We start from the raw sequence: 22,158 nt of genomic DNA on the forward strand, positions 1-22,158 counted from the left end.
CAGCCTTAAAGAAAGATGGAGTCTTTACCTCTTTCATGTTTATGTGGATGGAGCTGGAACATATTCTTCTTAGTAATGTATTTCAAGAATGGAAGAAAAAGTATCCAATGTACTCAGCCCTACTATGAAACTGATTTATGGCTTTTACATGAAAGCTATAACCCAGTTATAACCTAAGAATAGGAGGAAGGGGGAAAGGGAGGGGAGGGAGGGTAGAGGTGGGTATAGGCAGGGTGGTTGGTGGGATTTCACCTGTGGTGCATCTTACAAGGGTATATGTGAAACTTAGTAAATGTGGAATGTAAATGTCTTAGCACAATAACTAAGAAAATGCCAGGAAGGCTATGTTAACCAATGTAATGAAAATGTGTCAAACGGTCTATGAAACTAGTGTATGGTGCCCAATGATCACATTAATGTACACAGCTATGATTTAATAAAATAAAATAAAATAAAAAAATGGTATTTGAATATTGATGAAGATAGCAATGAATATTTAGATTCTTTTGAGTAGTATGGACATTTTAACAGCATTAAGTCTTACAATCCATGAACAAGGTATGTCTTTCCATTTATGTATAGCTTTAATTTCCTTGATCATTTTTTTGTAGTTTTTGATGTACCTACTTAGTTAAGTATATTCCTAAGTATTTTATTCTTTTTGATGATGTAGTAAATGGGATAATTTATTTTGTGGAAAGTTTCTTGTTAATGTGTAGAAACACTACTGAATTTTGTTGACTTTATATCCTGCAACTTTACCAAATTTATTTATTAATTCTGACCTTTTTTAATCTTTAGAGTTGTCTATATATAAGATTGTGTCCTCTACAAACAGATAATATTACTTATTCCTTTCTAATTTACATGCTTTTTTTGCCTAATTGCTCTGGGAAGGACTTTAATAGAAGCAGCAAAAGTGGGCACCCTTACCGTGTTCTTGATCTTAGAGGAAAAGCTTTTGGATTTTCACAGTTGAATATGATACTATCTATGGAATTCTCATATGTAACTTTTGTGGTCATGAGATACATTGCTTATATACCTATTTGTTGAGAGTTTTATCTTTACAGGGTGTTGTATTTTGTTAAATGTTTTTTTTCTGCAACTTTTGAGATGAAAATATGATTTTTATTCTTCTTTTAATGTAGTATATCATATTTGTTGATTTGCATATGTTCACCCATTAGTGAATCCTGAGGATAATTCCAAGTTTGTTGTCATTCATAAACCTTTTAATATGCTGCTGAGTTTGACTTGTTGGTATTTTCTTTTGAATTTTTTCATATTTATCAAGGATATTGGCCTGTACAGTTGCTTCTCAATTTACAATGAGGTTACAACCAAATAAACACATAAGTTGAAAATATCATAAGTCAGGGTGGCGACTGTGGCTCAAAGGGGTAGGGAGCCAGTCCCATATGCCAGAGGTGGTGGGTTCAAACTCAGCCCCAGTCAAATACTGAAAAAAATAAAGACAAAAAGAAAGAAAGAAAAAGAAAATATCATAAGTCAAAAATTCACCTAATACACTTAAGCTGTCAAACAACATAGCTTAACGAAGCCTACCTTAAACATTCTCTGAGCTATTATATTAGCTTTCAGTTGGAAAAAAAAAATTCTGACAACACAGTATACTATAACATGTTAATGATTTACCTTCATGATTGTGTGGCTCATTGGGAACTGTGGCTTGCTACCCCTGCCCAACTTCACCAAAGAGTATCATGTTGCATATTACTAGCTCAAGAAAAGATTGAAATTCAGGATGTGAAGGATGGGTACATATTGCTTTTGCCCTTTTGCAATGTTTAAAAATCAAAAGTTTAACCACTGTTACTAGGCATCTGTTTGTATTTTATACAGATTTTTATGTGTGTCCATTCTTGGCTTTGATAGCAGGGTAATGCTGGCCTCACAAAATAAGTTTGGAAGAGTTCCTCCACTTCTATTTTTGGGGGAACGTTTGGGAAATATTGGTGTTAATTTTTCTTTAAATGTTTGATAGAATTCACCAGTGAAGCCATCTGGTTCTAGTATTTTCTTTGTTGGGAGGGTTTTCATTATGGTCCAATCATCTCATTTGTTATTGGTCTGCTCAGATCTTCAATTTCTTCATGATTAAGTCTTGGTAGGTTGTATTTATCTAGGACTTTGTCCATTCTTTTCTAGGTTATCCAAGTTATTGACATACTATTATTCTTAATTCTCTCTTATGATCTTTCTTATTTCTGTGGCATCAGTTACAACATAACATCTCCTCTAACTTTCCAGTACCCAAGCCATAGGGAAAGAAGGCCATGAGGTTCCCTCTCCTGCCACTAAATCCTTCATCTCAAGACTGACATCTCTCACTTTTGCTTAAAAATCATTGACCATAAGTAGTCCAGGATCTACCAAAGCAAAGGGGTCTGGAAGTGTAATCTTATCATGGACTCAGACAGAGTAGAGCCAGAATTATTTGATGACTAGTAGTTGAGTCAAAAATATTTGGCAATCAACATTAATGATTTCCACAGGGAGCAAATTCATTTAAAATTGTGGTTTTCGTATCACTTTACATATGATGAAGAAAATTTCAAATGTTCATACGAAAGAAAAAGGAAGTTAATAAACATTTTGGAACAGATGGGAAAACAATCACCCTCACTCCAGCATTGCTACTGGTAACCACTAGCTTATATTTTATAGATATATATCAACTACTTTAACCACTTCCACAAGTTAATATACACAATTAGCAATCAATTTTTCCATTTATAGGGCAAGTACTCATGGTTTACAAAAAATTCATACCTGCCAACTCCTGGCAAATACCTTTTACTTCCTCTGTTCCATTAATGTTTATAGCTCTGGTTTTACCCACTGATATTTGCCTAATCCTTAACCTCTGCCTTGGGTTAGCTTTAAGATTAAGTAAGTCAGGTTTTCTTTTGTTACAGTGTAAATAATAAATCCAATCTGTTGAGCAACTACCATTTTATCAAAATCAGTTATTTGTACATCTAATATGGCTCTCACTATCTTCCTGAGATGATGTTGTCAGCCTGAAGGTAGGATTGGTTTAATAGAGAGTTCACATCATTAATACTAATTTTAAGCTGATAATGAATAACAAAAAGAGACTTCTGGATCCATCACCCAATGTTTTTCTTTTCTTCACCATTCAAATTCGAAATGCTAAATACAGTAACAAGAGGGTTATTAGAATATCATTTTTTTATTCAACCAATATTTATTGAGTACTCAAGACACTAGTAATACAGAAGTGAACATAAAAAAACAAAATTTTTGCCCTCAAGAAGTTTGAATTTATTGGGGAGAAATAGAAACATACACTCACATGAAAACAGAAAGTCAGAAAATAGTTTAAGTGTAACAAAGAAAACTAAGGCATACATGAGAATTACAGAGAATAGGGAATTGTTATTTTAAATAATATGACCAGAGAAACTTCATATACAGGTAAAATTTGAACCTGAATTCATTAAAGAGGTGAGAGAATAAGCCATAAGGAGATCTAAAAGAACAGTGTTCCAGAAAGACAAACCAACAAATACAAAGGGTGGGAGCAAGCTTGGAATATTCAAAGTTCAGAAAGGAGGGCTTCTTTAAACCTAGTCCCAAAATTGGCAACAGTGTCACTTGTGCCTCATTCTATTGGACAAAAAAATTCATACAGTCAGCTCAGATACAAGGAGAGGTGTGATAGACACCATTTTTGATGGAAATAATTGGGAAGAATTGTTTAAGGCCGTATTTGGAAACAGAGATGCTAGTATTGGAGGCAAGGATAAGTGATCAAATCCTGGATATATTTAATGGTAAGGCCAACAGGATTTGCTACTGGATAAGTTGTACAGTGTGAAAACACCAGTCAAAAATTATTGCCAGGCTTGTTAGTTCAAGGAAAGTAAAGGATGGAGGTATTATTTAAAGCATTGAAAAACAGAATTGGGGAGCTCAACAACAGGGATTTATTCTCAAACGTGTTGAGTTGGACACAAGGTAGGAAGAAAACCAAGAAAGTCATGTCCTAGAATCCAGATGAATAAAGTGTTTGAAGGAAGTGAAAAGTTAAGAAAAATAATATTGGCATTGCAAGTAAGATGAACACTGAGAATTGACCCATGGATTAGCATGATGACATTAACATGAGCAAACTCGCCGAAGTGATGGGATGAAAACCTAGTTGGAGAGGTATAGGATAGAATTGGAGGAAAAAATTGGGAAAAATTAGTATAGATAAAAATTCAAATAGCTGTTCTTTAAAAGAGAGCAGAGAAATGAAATGGATTGAAAGTGACAATATATTCGTTTATTGATTTATTGATGGATTGATTTTTTTGATTGTTGGGGATTCATTGAGGGTACAAAGAACCAGGTCACATTGATTGCATTTGTGAGGTAAAATATCTCTTATAATTGTGTGCTGCCCCCAAAAGGTGTGTCACACACCCTGACTCCCAAAACCCCTCCCTCCTTCTCTCTCTCTAATCTCCCCTTCCCCACTTCCCTCCCTTCTTCCCTCTCTCTGCACTCCCTTTTTTGTACCTCCCACCATGTACCAGGTCATAAACTGTCCTCATATGAGAATTGAGTACATAGGATTCTTGCTTCTCCATTCTTGTGATGCTTTACTAAGAATAATGTGTTCCAGATTGGCACCTGTAGCTTAGCAGCTGGGGCGCCAGCCACATACACTGAAGTTGGTGGATTCGATAATAGCCCGGGCATGCTAAACAACAATGACAACTGCAAAAAAAAAAAAAAAGCCAGGCATTTTGGTGGGTGCCTGTAGTCCCAGCTACCTGAGAGACACAGGCATGAGTATACATTAAGCCCAAGAGTTGGAGGTTGCTGTGAGCTGCGATGCTACAGCACTCTACCGAGGGTGACAAATGAGACTCTGTCTTTAAAAAAAAAAGTGTGTTCCACTTCAAACCAGGTTAATACAAAGGCTGTAAAGTCTCCATCTTTTTAAATGACTGAATAGTATTCCATGGTATACATATACCACTGCTTCTTAATTCATTCCTGAGTTGATGGGCAGTTAGGCTGTTTCCACACTTTGGCGATTGCAAATTGAGCTGCTGTAAACAGTCTAGTGCAAGTGTCCTTATGGTAAAAGGATATTTTTCCTTCTGGGTAGTTGCCTAGTAATGGGACTGAAGGATCAAATGGGAGGTCTAGTTTGAGTTCTTTGAGGATTCTCAATACTTCCTTCCAAAAAGACTGTATTAGTTTTCAGTTCCACCAGCAGTATAAAAGTCTTCCCTTCTCTCCACATCCATGCCATCATCTGCAGTTTTGAGATTTTTCTGGTGTGGCCCATTCTTGCTGTGGTTAGATGATATCTCAGGGTGGTTGTGATTTTCATTTCTCTAATAATTAGGGATGATGAGCATTCTTTCCATATGTTTGGTAGCCATTCGTTTTTCTTCTTTAGAGAAGGTTCTATTCATCTCTCTTGCCCATTGATATAGGGATTGTTGGCTTTTTTCATGTGGATTAATTTGAGTTCTCTGTAGATCCTAGTTACCAAGCTTTCGTCTGATACAAAATATGCAAATATCCTTTCCCATTGTGTAAGTTGTTTGTCTCCTTAGCAACAAAAGCTCTTCATTTTAATTAAGTCCCATATGTTTATTATTATTGTTGTTGTTGCAATTGCCAGAGAAGTCTTCTTCATAAAATCTTTCCCCAACCTGATATCTTCATGTGTTTTCCCTATGCTTTCTTTCAAGATTTTTATCATTTCATGCCTTAAATGTAGGACTTTTATCCATCTTGTATCAATTTTTCTTAGTGGAAAAAGGTGCCGGTCCAGTTTCAGTCTCTTACATGTAGCTATCCAGTTCTCCCAATACAATTTATTGAATAGGGATTTTTTTCCACCGCTGTATGTTCTTGTTTGGTTTATCAAAGATTAGGTGGCTTTAAGATGTTACTTCCATTTTCTGGTTTTCTATTCAACTCAAAATATCTGTGTGTCAGTTTTTGTGCCATTACCATGCTATTTTGACCATTATGGCCTTGTAGTACAGACTAAAGTCTGGTAGGCAGATACCTCTGGCTTTGTTTTTATTATTAAGAACTGCCTTGGCTATATGAGGTTTTCTCTGGTTCCACACAAAATGAAGAATTATTTTTTACAAGACTTGAATGTAAAATATTGATATTTTAAAATGGATAGCATTGAATCTGCAGATTGCTTTGGGAAGTAGAGACATTTTGACAATGTTGATTCTTCCCAGTTACAAGCATGGTATGTTCTTCCATTTGTTGATATCTTCTGCTATTTCTTTCCTTAGGGTCTCATAATTTTCTTTCACCTCTTTTGGTAAGTATATTCCAAGGTATTTAATTTTCCTTGAAGCTTTCGTGAAGGGAGTTGTGTCCTTAATTAGCCTCTCATCTTGGCTGTTACTGGTGTATACAAAGGCTACTGACTTGTGGATAATTATTTTTTATCCTGAGACACTACTGCATTTTTTGATGACTTCCAGGAGTCTTGTGGTTGAGTCTTTGGGATTCTCTACATAGAAGATCATATCATCAGCAAAGAGGGAGAGTTTGAGCTCCTCTTCTCCCATTTGGATGCCCTTTATTTTCTTCTCTTGCCTAATTGTATTGGCTATAACTTCCAACATTATGTTGAATAGTAGTGGTGATAGAGCACAACCTTCTCTGGTTCTGGTTCTAAGTGGAAAAGCTTTTAGTTTTACTCCATTCAGGAAAATATTAGCTGTGGGTTTGTCATAGATAGCAGTTTAAGAAATGTGTCATCTATACCTATACTCTTCAGTGTCCTAATTAGAAAAGGATGCTGGACTTTATCGAATGCTTTTTCTGCATCTATTTAGAAGATCATATGGCCTTTGTTTTTGCTTCTGTTTATATGGTGAATATTTTTTATGGACTTGCATATGTTAAAACATCCTTGCATCCCTGGGATGAAATCTACTTGATCATGATAAATGACTTTTTTGATGATAAGCTGTAATCTATTGGCTAGGAGTTTGTTGAAAATTTTTGCATTTATATTCATTACTGAAATTGGTCTGAAGTACTCCTTTTGTGTTGTGTGTTTTCCTGGTTTTGGTCTCAGGGTAATGTTTCTTCATAGAAAGTGTTGGGAAAAATTTCTTCCTCCTCAATTTTTTGGAATTATTTCTGCAGTATGGGAATAAGCTCTTCTTTGAAGGTTTAATAGAATTCTGGTGCAAAGCCATCTAGACTAGGGCATTTTTGGAGAGAGAATTTTATTGTTTGTTTCTTCTCAGTGTTTGAAATTGGTCTGTTCAGTAGATCTATTTCTTCCTGGCTAAGTCTAGGAAGAGGGTGTTATTCCAAATATTGATCCATTTCCTTCACACGGCCAAATTTCATGGTGCAGTTTCTTATAATATTAAGAGATAATCTCTTGTATTTCAGTGGCAGTTATTATCTCAGTTGTTATATCCCCTTTATCATTTCTGATTGAGGTTACTAGAGATTTTACTTTTTTATTTCAAGTTAGTATGGCCAAAGGATTATCTATTTTATTTATTTTTTTCAGAAAACCAACTCCTTGTTTCATTAACTTTCAGAATTATTCTTTTGTTTTCAATTTCATTGATCTCTGATGTAATTTTGGATATTTCTTTTCTTCTGCTGGGTTTAAGCTTAGATTGTTTTTCTTTTTCCAATTCCATAAGATGCCTTGTGGGTTTGTTGATGGTCTTTCTTTCTGTTTTTTTTTTTTGTTTGTTTGTTTTTTTTTATGTAGGCCTCTAAAGTGATAAATTTTCCTATCAAGACTACTTTTGCTATATCCCACAGGTTTTGGTCAATTTTGTGTTCACTGTTAGGCTTAAAGAAGTTAATGATTTCTCCTTTTATTTCTTCCTGCACCCAACTTTCATTCAGCATAAGAATGTTTAATTCCCATGCCTTTGTGTTAGGTTGAACGTTTTTCTTGGAGTTGAGTTCCACCCTTAATGCCTTGTGTTCTGAGAAGGTGCAAGGCAAAATTTCAATTCTTTTGATTCCATTGAGGTTTCTTTTGTGTCCTAGGATATAATCCATTTTGGAGAATGTTCCATCAGCTGATGAGAAGAATTTATATACTTTGGCTTTGTGATGGAGTCTTCTATATGCATCTATCAAGCACAGTTGTTCTAGGATCTCATTTAAGTTCCTTATATCCTTGTTAAATTTCTGTTTAGAGGATCTGTACAACTCAGAATGAGTGTTAAAGTCCCCTTTTATTATGGTGTTACAGGATATCATATTGCTCAGACTAAGTAAGGTCTGTTTCAAGAATCTGGGCTCATTTACGTTGGGTGCATAAACTTTATAATTGAAATGTCTTCTTGTATTTTTTTAAACTAATTTTAAGTGTCCATCTTTGTCTTTTTGACTTTAGTTGCTTTAAATCCACTTGTATCTGAAAATAAGATTGCAACCCCTCTTTTTTTCTGATTTCCATTTGCCTGAAAAATTTTCTTTGAACCCTTAACTCTGAGTTTTAATTTCTCTTTTGAGGCTAGGTGTTTTTCCTGCAGACAGCAAATAGATGGCTTGTTTCTTTTTTATTCAGTGAGCCAGTCTATGCCTTCAGTCAAGAATTTAAGCCATTATCATTTACTGAGATAATTGATAAGTGTGGTACCATTCTATTCATCTTATTTTGTGAAAGTCTGTTGCTTAGTTTTATATTTTGCATCATTGTGCAAGCTAGGTTCTGTCCTTTAATTTTTTGGTGCTTACATTGCTGATAGTCCATTGTGATAGTCAGTGCATAGAACAGGTTGAAGCATTTCCAGTAGAGCTGGTCTTGTTGTGGCAAATTTCCTCAATGTTTGCATATACTGAACCATTTGATTTCTCCATCAATTTTAAAGTTTAACTTAGCCGGATATAGAATTCTGGGCTGGAAATTGTTTGGATTAAATGCACTAAAGTTAGATGAGTGTTGTCTTCTGGATTGAAAGGTTTCGTTAGAGAAGTCTGCAGTTATCCTGAAGGATTTGTCCAAGTAAGTCAATTAGTTCTTACTCCTGGCAGTTTGAAGTATCTTTTCTTTTGTCTTGACTTTCAACAGGTTCATTACAATGTGTCTTAGTGAAGCTCTATTTGAGTTGAAGCGATCTGGGCTCTGTTATTTGTCTGAAAGGAGTATGTCAGAATATTTGTTGATATTTGGCAAATTTTTATTTATAATGCTCTCCAGTATGCCTTATATTCCTCTGGGGCATTCTTCTTCCCTCTGAGATACCTATCAAATGTATGTTGGAACGCTTCATGAAATCCCTTAATTCTGTCAGTGAATGTTCTTCTTTCTCTCTCTCTTTTTTTCTGCCTGTTTAACTAAGTTATCTCAAGAGCTTTGTCCTTTACCTCTAGATTCTTTTTTTTTCTGTAGGTTCTAATCTGTTATTTATAATTTCTACTGCATCTTTAAGTTTCCTAACTGATTTCTTCAATTCCTTCAGCTCTTCTATATACTTTCTATATTGTTAATAGCATTCATCTCTTATTTGATTGTGTTTTTGTATTTCCTTTTGTTTATTTTCCACTTTCTCAGAAATTTCCTTTATTGTTTTCATCATCTGTTTATTATTACATTCCCCTTCTGTCATTTCTTTTTTTTTTTTTTTTTTTTTGTAGAGACAGAGTCTCACTGTACCGCCCTCGGGTAGAGTGCCGTGGCGTCACACGGCTCACAGCAACCTCCAACTCCTGGGCTTAAGCGATTCTCTTGCCTCAGCCTCCCAAGCAGCTGGGACTACAGGCGCCTGCCACAACACCCAGCTATTTTTTGGTTGCAGTTTGGCCGGGGCTGGGTTTGAACCCGCCACCCTTGGCATATGGGGCTGGCGCCCTACTCACTGAGCCACAGGCGCCACCCCATTTCTGGCATTTCTTTATAGGTGGAATACTCTGTAGTAGCTACCTCATGGTCTCTTGGGGGGGATTGCTCTTGACTGGTTTTTCATGTTGCCAGATTTTTATGCTGATTATTCCTCATGAGTATTTTCTTTTATCTGTTTCCTTGCCCTATTTTTTTTTTCATTTCCACTTGCTAGTTACTGTGCATCTGACTTAAGATTTTGATGAGTCCTTTTGGCATAGAACTAAAAGGATGAGGAAATTCAAGGACAAGAAGGGAAAAAATAAAAGAAAAAATAAGGAAAGGGGGTGAGTAAAATGGAGTACTGACAAACAGAAGAGAGGAACAGAAAGAGGAAGACAGGAGTAACAAAAGTGTATGGTAAGATATTTTAACCCACACCTTAAAAATCCCCAACCTCTGGGAGTGCTGTGTTAGATTGTACCCTTGAGGTCAGCAACTCTTTGACAGCCTGAGCAGACACAGTACATCACCTCCACTAAATAGAAAGAAAAGACCAAAATACTATAAATCAAGCCAAAACAAACAGAAAATCTTAGAGAATAAAATTGGAAGAAAAACCAAATAACAGGAGCAGAAACACTAGCAAAAATAACGTCCTTGCTATTAATGAAGGCAAAAATGAAAAATTATATTTACAATAGAAAAATTAAGAAAGAAAAGAAAAGAAAAATCAAGGGGGGAACGTTGAAATTAAAAAAAAAAGGCTAAATAAAGCCCCAAATCCATAAACAAAGCAGTATATATGTCTTGCTGAATATTTTCTTGGTAACAGGTGATCTTCTGAGGTATGAGATGCTAATCAAAATGCTGATACAGTTGTATTAGTTGGAGACTGGGGACTCTGCTGACTTCTTTGCCCTAAAATCCCACAAGATTGAGAACCTGAATCTCTCCTCCACCAGCTTAAAAGCCAATTTAAACCATCAAACTTGGGTAAGCAGAGGCTTTCTCAGGAAAACACATGTTGCTGGGATCTCTCCTGAAGTGACTGCCGGCCTATCAGGTGCCCTAAAACTGGCTTCACTCTATGCCCCTGAGTGTCAAGGCTGCAAGGCAGCTCTCCTACTGACAAACACATAAAGATGCACTCTTCCCCCATGTCGCAGTCCCGACCTTTGGTGCTATTCATCGTCACTAGATCACTCACCTATTGTCTCCCAGCCCAGGCCTCACTCTGCGACCCTGAGAATGGAGCCAGCAGGGCAAGTCTCCCACAATGACTGTGTGCAGCCCACAGCCAAACAATGAAAGTTTTGTTTCAGCTTAGTGTCTCCATCCAGGACCCTAGACAATGTTTAATGTCACCCACACTCTCATCCAAGTTCTCCCAAGGTAACTCATCCATGTGACCAAGTCCAAAACAAACAAACAAACAAACAAAACACAAAACAACGCCCAGGAAAGGCTTTCCCTGTCTGCAATCTCGCTGCTGTTGTAGGTACAGGTGCAGCAACACCACGAACTCAGACCAAATGAATGCAACCACATGCCACTTATCCACTGCCTTTGCCCACTTCCTGGGGTCCAAAAATATCTCATTGTCTCCCTGCATCCCCAAATGTATGTTTCTGGGCAAAGGTCACAAACCAGAAGTGCCTGGATTCTTCTCTCCCAAATATCACTCTGCCAGTTGCCAAGAAGCTGTTCCTCGACCTCCATCTTGCTCCTCTCCTTGAGAATGACAATTTTTTTTAGATAGTGGAAATACAGTACATTTTCATTTTGATGATAATGATACAGTAGAGAGAGGACAGCTAAATGTCTTGAATTCACTTATTGGAGATTATCCAAACAAGGTGAATAAACCATTAATAAACTAGCTTTAAGTGGTCAGTCAGTAGCTATCATTAATATATTTTAGGAGGATGTGTATGGGGCACTCACAAATGCCACCATATTTTTCTAGTCCATTCAGTATTCTGTCTTTACACCTTAAACAGTATAAAAAATAGAAAACTGTTTTATCTTTATTTTTCTTTAAGAGATGAGCTCTTCCTATGTTTCCCAGGCTGGAATGCAGTGGCTATTCACAGACGTTATTATAGCACACTACAGCTTAGAAGTCAAGGACTCAAGTATTTATCCTGCTTCAGCCTCCTGAGTAGCTGGGACTACAGAGGTAAGCTGCCACTCCTGGCTGGGAAGGAGTGTTTTTACACAGGAGCACAGAGTTAATTTGCTGTAATAGATGAGAAGTCATAGAATATGGGCAAAGATTCAGATTCAGGTAGGTGATTAGATGTGGTTTAAATCTGTGGAAAGTTTTTTGTTTGTTTGTTTTTTATTTTTGAGACAGAGTTTCACTTTGTCACCCTTGGTTGAGTTTGGTGGCATTATAGCTCACAGCAACCTCAAACTCTTAGGCTCAAGTGATTCTCTGTTCTCAGCCTCCCAAGTAACTGTGACTACAAGCACCCAGTACAACTCCTGGCTATTTAATTTATTTATTTATTTAGAGATGGGTCTTGTATTTGCTCAAGCTGATCTCAAACCTGTGAGCTCAGACAATCCACCTGCCTCAGCCTCCCAGAGTACAAGGGTTTTGGGTGTGAGCCACAATTCCCGGTGTGGAAAGTTTTCTAATTGAAGAAAAGCAAGATTATCAACTAAAAATGATGATTGGGGAAAACATTTTGGATGCTTGAAAACAAAATGGCTTAAAGACAGGATGTAGATACTTGTTTAATCACCAATAAGCAGATTAAGAATCAGAAGATGAATTGTAAATAAAAAGAAAAAGAAGAAGAAGAGGAGGAGGAGGAGGAGGAGGAGGATGAGGATGGGGGGCATCCAGTTTATTCTTTCCATAATCGTGATATTATCCAACCCCAAGCCTTCCAAATGGGAGTCAGGATCAAATGGAAAACAATTACTAGGAATATTAAATGTTGATACAAAGTCCAAGGAGCACTAGTTTTAGTGTCTATGGATACCACAAGCCATTAGACATCTAATAGAAGATTCCTGGTTTCAATTAAATAACTTTAAGCCAAATCAATCAGAGGTTGCTGTCTTTAACAAGAAAATTCTATAATATTTGTTGAACCTATAAAATGTCTTTAATTCTCTGAAGTTCGTACTATAAGATCACTGGATGAGTACACTAAGCTTCTCTCTCTCTCTCTTTTTTTTTTTTTTTAATAATCCCTTATTGAGACAATCTGTATCCGTATTAGAGACTTGAAACAAAATTGGCATTTATCAAGGGATACTTTCAAATCTGCCTCCTTAAAATGTTATCTAGCACCTCAAGGATTTAATCCTAATCATTAAGTATTCTCTCAAATTCATTTAGATAAAAAAGGAACTCCAAGTAATTTTGATTCTCAATTGCTCTTTATAGCATCCCCTGAAAATGACTGAGGCTTTGAAGAGATCCTGAGGCATATTCTTGAACTGGTAATATCTTAATCTTTTCCTTATTCTTCTCAACCACATGTACCTAATAATAAACTATTCTTAAATATAATAATAGAAACCACTAATTCCATCCTAAAAAGACCAGAGCTTCTTTAAACTGAGACAAAGGGTGCCCTATAATAATAATTTTATAATTATATACACAAACAATAACAGAGCCCCAAAGTACATCAAGCAAAAACTGACAGAATTGAAGGGAGAAATAGACAATTCAACATTGATAGTTAGGAGACTTTAATACCCATTGCATTAGTTTTCTAGGGATGCTGTAACAAAATAACACAAATTGAATGGCTTAAAACCATGGATATTTGTTCTCTCATAGTTCTAGAGGCTAGAAGTCTACAATCAAGGTTTTGGCAGGGTTGGTTAGATCTGGAGTTTCTCAGGGAGATGTCCTTCCATGCCTCTCTTCTAGCTTCTTGTGATTGCCAGCAATCCTTGTTATTCTTTGGCTTATAGATTCATGATTCCAATCTCTGCCTTCAAGTTCAAATGATTATCTCTTTTGTATTCCTGTGTTTTTGTGTCCAAATGTCCCTCCTCTTATAAGGACACCAGTTATATTGAATTAGGTCCCATCTTAACCAGGTATGATCTCATCTCAACTTGATTGCCTCAGAAAATATGCTATTTCCAAATAAGTTCATATTCATTGTCTCCTGGTGGATATGAATTTGGGGAAGATTCTACTGAACGCAGGATACACATTTTAAATAACTGACAGAAAAGCTAGGTATAATATTAACAAGATCAACAAGAACATAGATGACTTGATTAACATTTATAGAATATGCCACCTAATAATATGTAGCAGCATAATCTTTTCTTAAGAACATAAGGTAGTCTTTACTATTTATTAATTTATTACTATGTGCAGTGCAGAATCAAAAAGTAAAGGGCTATGTTTCCCCCTCTTTAAGGGCAGACTAGCAAAAAGCTGAAGATGGTGGACTAGAGACAGCTCTTTGCAGCCGCTTGTGGTGAGATCAGGGAGAAAGGACTTCACCCGCTTACAGCTGGTTGCCCTTTCCCAGAAACATCCCTTAAGAGGCACAGGAGGGCAGCAGGAGACTCAAGACTCCCAAGAGGATGTCGGAAGCAGTGAAGAAACAGTACAAGGGTGAGTACTTGCATATGGAAGCCAGCCAAGATGGCAGCAGCAATTTTCAGACACAGAAGGCCTGCCCTACAAGTTTTTTTTTTTTTTTTTTTTTTTTTCATTTCTTTGACTTGGTCACTTAGTGGAGTTTACCTTGGGAGAGCTTGGGTGAGCAAGCGAGCAAGCCAGTGATCTTGAATAGCACCCAGGAGCTGGGACTGAGCCACTGGGTGGAGCGAACCTCTCATTGTCCAGCTGTAGACGAGGAAGAGTCACTGTGGGAAAGCTATCTTACAGGATCAGCCCTCAGGGTCCTACTGTGAAGCTGGTTCTGGTGTGCTTGATAAGCTGGGCAGCCACTGATGGGGAGAGTTGAGTCTCACATGCATTCCTGGGAAAGCCACTACATGGCTGAGGGACACAGTTTGGAAAGGTCAAGGCATGTATATTAAGAAGGCTAACAAGAGGTTCAGGCTCCCAACCTTGTGGGGATTGAGGGAAAAAAAAATCAGGAAGATGAGACCAGGTCTCCTTGGCAAGACAGAGGTTTCCAGCCTTCATCCTATACAGCTGTATCAGCATTGTCATTAGAATCTCATACCCCAGAAGATCACCTGTTACCCAGGCAATACAATATATTGCGTGCATGCTCTCTCTCTCTCTTTCTCTCTCTCCCTCAGAGAGAGAGAGAATATTATACATATGTATTGTATAATATTCTTTTAAAAAATAACCTTTTCCCTTGATTTTTCTTTTTATTTTTTTTCAATTATTTCTCTTTCAATTATAATTTTTTATTGTTTCCTTTCTCAATAGTAAGGGCTCCATTTTTTGCCATTTTTTCTGTTCCTGTTATGTTTTTTGTCTCCCAATTTTATCTCTTAAGGTTTCTTGTTTGTTTGTTTTGATTTTATTTACAGTATTTGTTTTTCTTCTTTATTTGTTGGAGGTTGGGTCTTGTGTCTCCTCAGACTAATAAGGAGCACCTGACCTTAAGGGACCCACCTATCCCAGCCCTCCAGAGGGGGGATTGTGGGTATGGGTCAACACACCGTACTGTAGACCATTATTACTCCTGTATCTCCCTTTCTGTTGCTCTCTTATTTTTCTCAATCTTCCCTTTTATCCACCTATACTTTTTCTTTTCTTTTTATCTTTTCTCCCTTCTGCCTCTTCACTCTTCTATATCAAAAGGACACTTTAACACTTTAAGTCAGAGACAAGGTAACTTAAAGAGGAGGATGAAGTGAAAGGAAAAAGTATGGCATAGAAGCAAGGAAAAAGAAAACATTCATGAAGAAGAAACAGCAGAAAAATTCTGGCAACATTGAAAACCAGAACAGAGCAACTCCCTCAAGGGATCATAAAGTAGCTACTACAGAGAATTCCACATATGAAGAAATGTTAGAAATGACAGAAGTAAAATGTAAAATATGGATGTTAAAAACAATAAAGAAAATTTCTGATGAAGCAGAAAATAATCAAAAGGAAATCCAAAAATATAATCAAATAATGGATGAAAGATATGAATAATATAGAAAAGATATAGTGGAGCTTAAGGAATTAATGCAGTCAGTCCTGGAAATTAAAGATGTACTAGAAGGTATCCGTAACAGATTATACCACAAAGAAAGAATCTCAGAGCTAGAGGATAAAATTCTTGAGCTAACACGGGGAGCTAAAGAGCCATAATAGAAGAGAGAGAAAGGAGAAGGGTCACTGAGAGAATTATGGGACTTCTTGAAGCATTCAAACATATAAATTATAGGTATCCCTGAAGGGGAAGAAAAACATCCCAGAGTAATGAAAGCCCTACTAGAGGATATCATAAATGAAAATTTCCCAAGTATTGCCAAAGACTCCAAAAACACTCCTTTCAGAGGGATATCAAACCCTAGGTCAGTTCAACTCAAACAGAGCTTCTCCAAGACACACTGTCATAAAACTGTTCAAAGTCAGGATGAAAGAATAAAATTCCTCAAGCAGCTAGGAATAAGTCCATTTGACCTACAGGGGAAAATCCATAAGGATGACAGCAGACTTCTCAAATAAAACTTTTCAAGCCAGAAGATAATGATAATCTACCATTAATCTACTTAAACAAAACAATTTTCATCACAGAATTTCATATTCTGCCAATCTAAACTTTAAAATTGATGGAGAAATCAAATCTTTGACTAATATGCAAACATTGAGGAAGTTAGCCACAGAAAGATTAGGTCTATAGGTAATACATAGAACTATTCTACATACTGAGCATCACAATGGACTACCAACGAACTAATCACTCAAAAACTAAGGGACAAAACCTAGATTCCACAATGACCCAAAAGATGGGTCATTAAAATTAAGCAATGGACTTTCACAAAATAAGATGAATAGAACTGAAGCACACTTATTAATTCTCTGAATAATTGTTAATGGCTTGATTCCCCACTGCAGAGGCATAGGCTGGCTGATTGAATAAAAAAGCACAAAGCATTCATATTCTGCCTACAGGAAACACAGAAAGCTTTGAAGGACAATGTAAGATTAAGATTGAAGGGATGGAAACAATACTTCAAGCAAATGGAAATCAGAAAAAAAGAAGGGGGACGCAACCTTGTTTTCAGATACAAGTGGATTCAAAGCAACTAAAGTGAAAAATGACAGAGAAGAACACTTTATATTGATCAAGGGTGATACAACAAGAAGAAAATTCAATTCTAAACATTTAAGCACCCAACTTAAATGTTCCGAGATTTATGAAACAGACCTTAATTAGTTTGAGCAATATGACCAATATGATATCCTAAAACACCCTAATAGCTCTTACATAGCTGGACAGATCCTCTAAACCAGCATTTCTCAACCTGTGGGTTGCAACCCACAGGAATTTTATTAAAGGGCTGCGGCATTAGGAAGGTTGAGAACCACCGCACTAAACAAAGATACAAGGGACTTGGCAGTGCCCGTTGCTCAGTGGTTAGGGCACCAGCTATATACACCGGGGCTGGTGGGCTCAAACCTGGCCTGGGCCAGCTAAACAACAATGACAACTGCAACAACAACAAAAAAATAGCTGGGCATTGTGGTGGGCACCTGTAGTCCCAGCTACTTGGGAGGCTCAGGCAAGGGAATCACTTGAGCCCAAGAGTTTGAGGTTGCTGTGAGCTGTCATGCCACAGCACTGTCCTGAGGGTGACAGTGTGAGACACTGTTTAAAAAAAATACAAGGGACTTATATCCTAGAACAACTGTGCTTAATAGACATATACAGAACACACCATCTCAAAGCTAGAGAATATACCTTCCTCTCGTCAGCTCACAGAATATTCTCCAAAATAGTTCATCTCCTAAAACACAAATAGACACAAATCAAATCTCAACAAAAATCAAAAGAATTGAAATTATACCTATGCCTTCTGAGAACACAAGACAATAAATGTTGAACTTGACTTCTATATATATTTTCTTCCTCACACAAAGACATGGAAATTTAACAACCTTAAGCTGAATGATAGCTGTGTCAAAGAAGAGATAAAAACATAAGCCATTGAGGCTGGGTGTGGTGGCTCACTTATGTAATCCTAGCACTTAGGAGGATGAGACAGGTGGATTACCTGAGCCCCTTCAAGCATGAGCAAGAGCAAGACCCTATCTCTGAAAATAGCAGGGCACTGTGGTTGGTGCCTGTAGTCCCAGCTACTTGAGAGCTTAAGCAAGAGAATCCCTTGAGCAAATGAGTTTGAGGTTGCAGTGAACTATGATGCCATGGCATTCTACCAGGGATGATAAAGTGAGATTCTGTCACAAAAGGTCATTAACCTCCTTGAGAATGACAACAATGAAGACAGAAGCTCCAAGAAACTGAAACACTGAAAAAGCAGTCCTAAGAGGGAAATTTATTGTATGAAATCCCTACATCCAAAAAACAGACAGAGCAGATCAACAATATAAGGAATTACCTTAAAGAAATTGAAAAGACAGAGAAATCCAATCACAAACCTAGCAGAAGAAAAGAAACAACCAAAATTAAATCAGACATAAATTAAATTGAAAATAAAATTCATTCAGAAAATCAATGAAACACTAATCCAAAGCTGTAAAATATAACAAACTGTATATATACTAGACTGAGAGATATTTGTTCATCATTGCTGTTTCTTTTTCAGAGAAAGGATATCTCTATTTAAATAACCAAACATATATATTATTTAAAAAACAGGGCTTTTTTATTATTAATTTCAAATTAATGCAAGGGTGCAAATTTTTAGGTTATACTGGTTTCAGTTCTAAGATAAGGTTCAAGTTGTAGTTGAGTCCTTCACCCAGGTGGCATGCTGAACAACCTCACATTGTGCATGGGAGGTAAGACCCACCAATTGCTCTCCATCATTCTGACAATTGCCCTTTTTTCTTCCTCCTCCTCTCCCTCTTTTCATCCTTCCACCTTGCTGTGCTGTACTATATTTGGGTTTTATCATCCATATGGGCTTGTTGTTTTCTTTATATTGGCTTCATATTTGTATTTGGTACAATGGATACTTTTTTTTCATTCTTCAGATACTTTACTAGGAATAATGTGTTTCAATTCCATTCAGATAAACAAAAGATGTCAAGTCTCCATATGTTTCCATGGCTGAATGTTACTTCATGGTATACATATGCCACGGTTTGCTAATCCATTCATTGTTCGATGGGCGTTTGGGTTGTTTCCACAACTTGGCAATTGTGAATTGAGCTGTAGTAAACATTCTGTTCCAAATGTTTTTGTGGTAAAATGATTTTTGTTCTTCTGGATATATACCTACTAATGAAATTGAGGGTTAAAAATGAAGGTCAACATGGCAGTGCCTGTGGCTCAAAGGTGTAGGGCGCCGGCCTGGCCAAAAACGGCAAAAACAAACAAACAAACAAACAAAAAAAAACCCAAGGTCAACTTCTTCTTCTTTAAGAATTCTTCATACTACTTTCCATAAAGGTTGTATTAGTTTGCAATCCCACAATCTCCACATCAATACCAGCATCTGAAGATTTGGGACATTGTGATGTGGGCTAGTATCACTGAAGTTAAATGATATCTCAGAGTGGTTTTCATTTGCATTTCTCTGATGATTAGGGGCAAAGCAAATTTTTTCATGTGTTTGCTGGCCATTCTTCTGTCATCTTCACAGAACTTTCTGTTCATGTCTCTTGCTCACTTACAAATTTGGTTGTTTATGAAAGCACATTTAGTGAGGATAAGACGGAGTCTGTCAGGCTTGGACAGACATGACATAGTTGGTTTGGTCAGCTCTTGTGTCTCATTCTTACTGTTTTGTAAACTTAATTCTCATCCTAACTCTCGCCCATGTTGAAGAGTTTAGGAATTAGATTTTGAGCTGGAAATGTTTTAATAGACTCCCACTGGGTCGTGCTGGTTATCATTTAAAATAAGGGCTATTTTGAACTTTACTGAGAACTTTTATGTATAAAACTATAATTTTGGAAATAGAAGAACAGAATAGTCTTGAAGAGGCTATTCTCACTGTTTGCTAGAATCCCAATTTTCTGACAAATGAAGTTCAGTGGACTCATCCCTGTCTCTGAAATTGGCTGACAGTGACAGGTGGCCAGGCCCTCTTTGTCCAGTAACATTTGCACTTTTCTTATTGAATAATTTGAGTTCTCTTTAGGTTCTAGTTACCAGCCCTTTGTCAGATTTGTAAAATGTAAACATCTTCTCCCACTCTGAAGGATATCTGTTTGCTTAGTTGTGGTACTCTTAGCTGTGTGGAAGCTTTTTATCTTGATCAGGTCCCATTTATTTATTTTTGGTACTGTTGCAATTGCCAGAGGGGTCTTCTTCATAAAGTATTTCCCCAGTCCAATATTGTCAGTTTCCCCCCCCACTCTTGCCTAGAATTTTTATTGTTTAATGTCTTAACTTTAAATCTTTTATCCAGTCCTAATCAATTTTTTTTCAATGGTGAGAGCTGTGTCCAGTATCAATTACTACATGAGGCTAATAGTTCTCCCAGCACCATTTATTGAATAGGGATTATTGTCCCCAGTTCATGGTTTTGTTTGGTTTATCAAAAATCAAATGGCAGTATGTGGCTAGATTCATCTCTAGATTCTCCATTCTATTCCCTAATCTATATCCCTATTTTTGTGCCAGTACCATGCTGTTAAAAAAACAGATTTTAGTGCAAGTTTTTTTTTTTTTTAATGTGATTTCTTTTATGATCTATTCTCTGTTAACCCAGGCTAGAGTGGAGTGGAGTCATCCTAGTTCACAGCAAACTCAAACTCCTGGGTTTACGCAATCTTCCTGCTCCAGCCTCCTGACTATCTGGTACTATAAGCACCCACCACAATGATAGGCTAATTTTTCTATTTTTAGTAGATCTGGGTATTGGTCTTGTTCAGGCTGATCTTGAGCTCCAAGCCACACAAGATCCTCCCATCTCGGCTTCCCAGAGTATTAGGATTACAAGCATGAGTCAGGAATCCCAGCCCTAGAGCAAGTTTTGAAATCTCAGAAAGGATGAGGATGTCCTTTATCTTTCATTACTATCATTGAATATAATCCTGTTATAATTTATATGTCCTATTATAACATTCCTTTATAACTTAAACTTATTTTTAGCAGGGCCTTAACACTGAGGGTGATCATGGTAAAAAGGGTGCTAAAACTTTGAACAGAAGGTTTTGGGGTGGTCAGAAAAAGAATTGAAAAATACACCACTAAGGAACTCAGAGCCACAAAAACATATTGGAATGGGTGAATGTCCTTCTGAAAAGAGAGCTAGAGCAAAGTCCACATATGTTCCAGGAAATCCATCCACATATGTTCCAGGGAACCCTTCAGGCCACACCAGTGTGTATGCTGGCCAGAGGTTTTCAACTCACACACCCCTATTGTGGGATATGAATGTAAGCTGCGTTGCAGAGTATAGGTCCTGTAGTTGAAATTGTCTAACAGAAAAGGAGATCACTGCTCTCTTTGGCATGTGACAAGAAATTTTTATGTTACCACAACTTTTATAGGCAGTACTGCACATACACATCATAAATCAATAATCTACTAGCTCTAACACAAAGATCCAGGCCCTAAACACCTGGCACCAGGATGTCTACCGCTTAGCTGATAACAACACTTCTAACCTTATCTAAAGTTGTTTCTTATGCTAAGTAACTAAAAGTAACAAACCATAAAACCAAAGTTCCAGGAGGTCAAACAGACACAAGACTGAACTCCAGAAGACTAAATGTTTACAATGCTTAACTTTTAACAGACCATCTGGAGGCAGTCATTCATCTTCAGGGAGCAGTTTGGAGATTCTTGAGATATACAGATATCTGCTTGCAGGTCTGCCCCTACGAAGCTAGGCTCTAAACCACATCTATGTGATTAGGTCCTTCGCCACATATGGAGTTCTATCCAGGTTTTTTCCTTCCTTACTCTCAAAGGACTTATAACTTATTCTCTCAGAATGGAACTGCTTAAAGGTTATTTTATAGGCTTTGCACATATATTTCTCCCCTCTTTTTCTTATGATGTTTTTAGCATTCAAGTTTGTCATCATCAATGCAAAAATTGTGGCATGTCTTTCATTTTCCTGTTTGGTTTGATTAAGTTGTCTACACATAATGTATAAAATTAAACACAAAATTAATAATAATGCAAAAGATCCAACATAACTTCCAATTAAAACCTGAATTTTGGGCAATGGATTTCGTTATTCTATCAGCTATACCCTTTAAAACT

This window comes from Nycticebus coucang, chromosome X, assembly GCF_027406575.1.
Source record: "Nycticebus coucang isolate mNycCou1 chromosome X, mNycCou1.pri, whole genome shotgun sequence".
Taxonomy (NCBI): domain Eukaryota; kingdom Metazoa; phylum Chordata; class Mammalia; order Primates; family Lorisidae; genus Nycticebus; species Nycticebus coucang.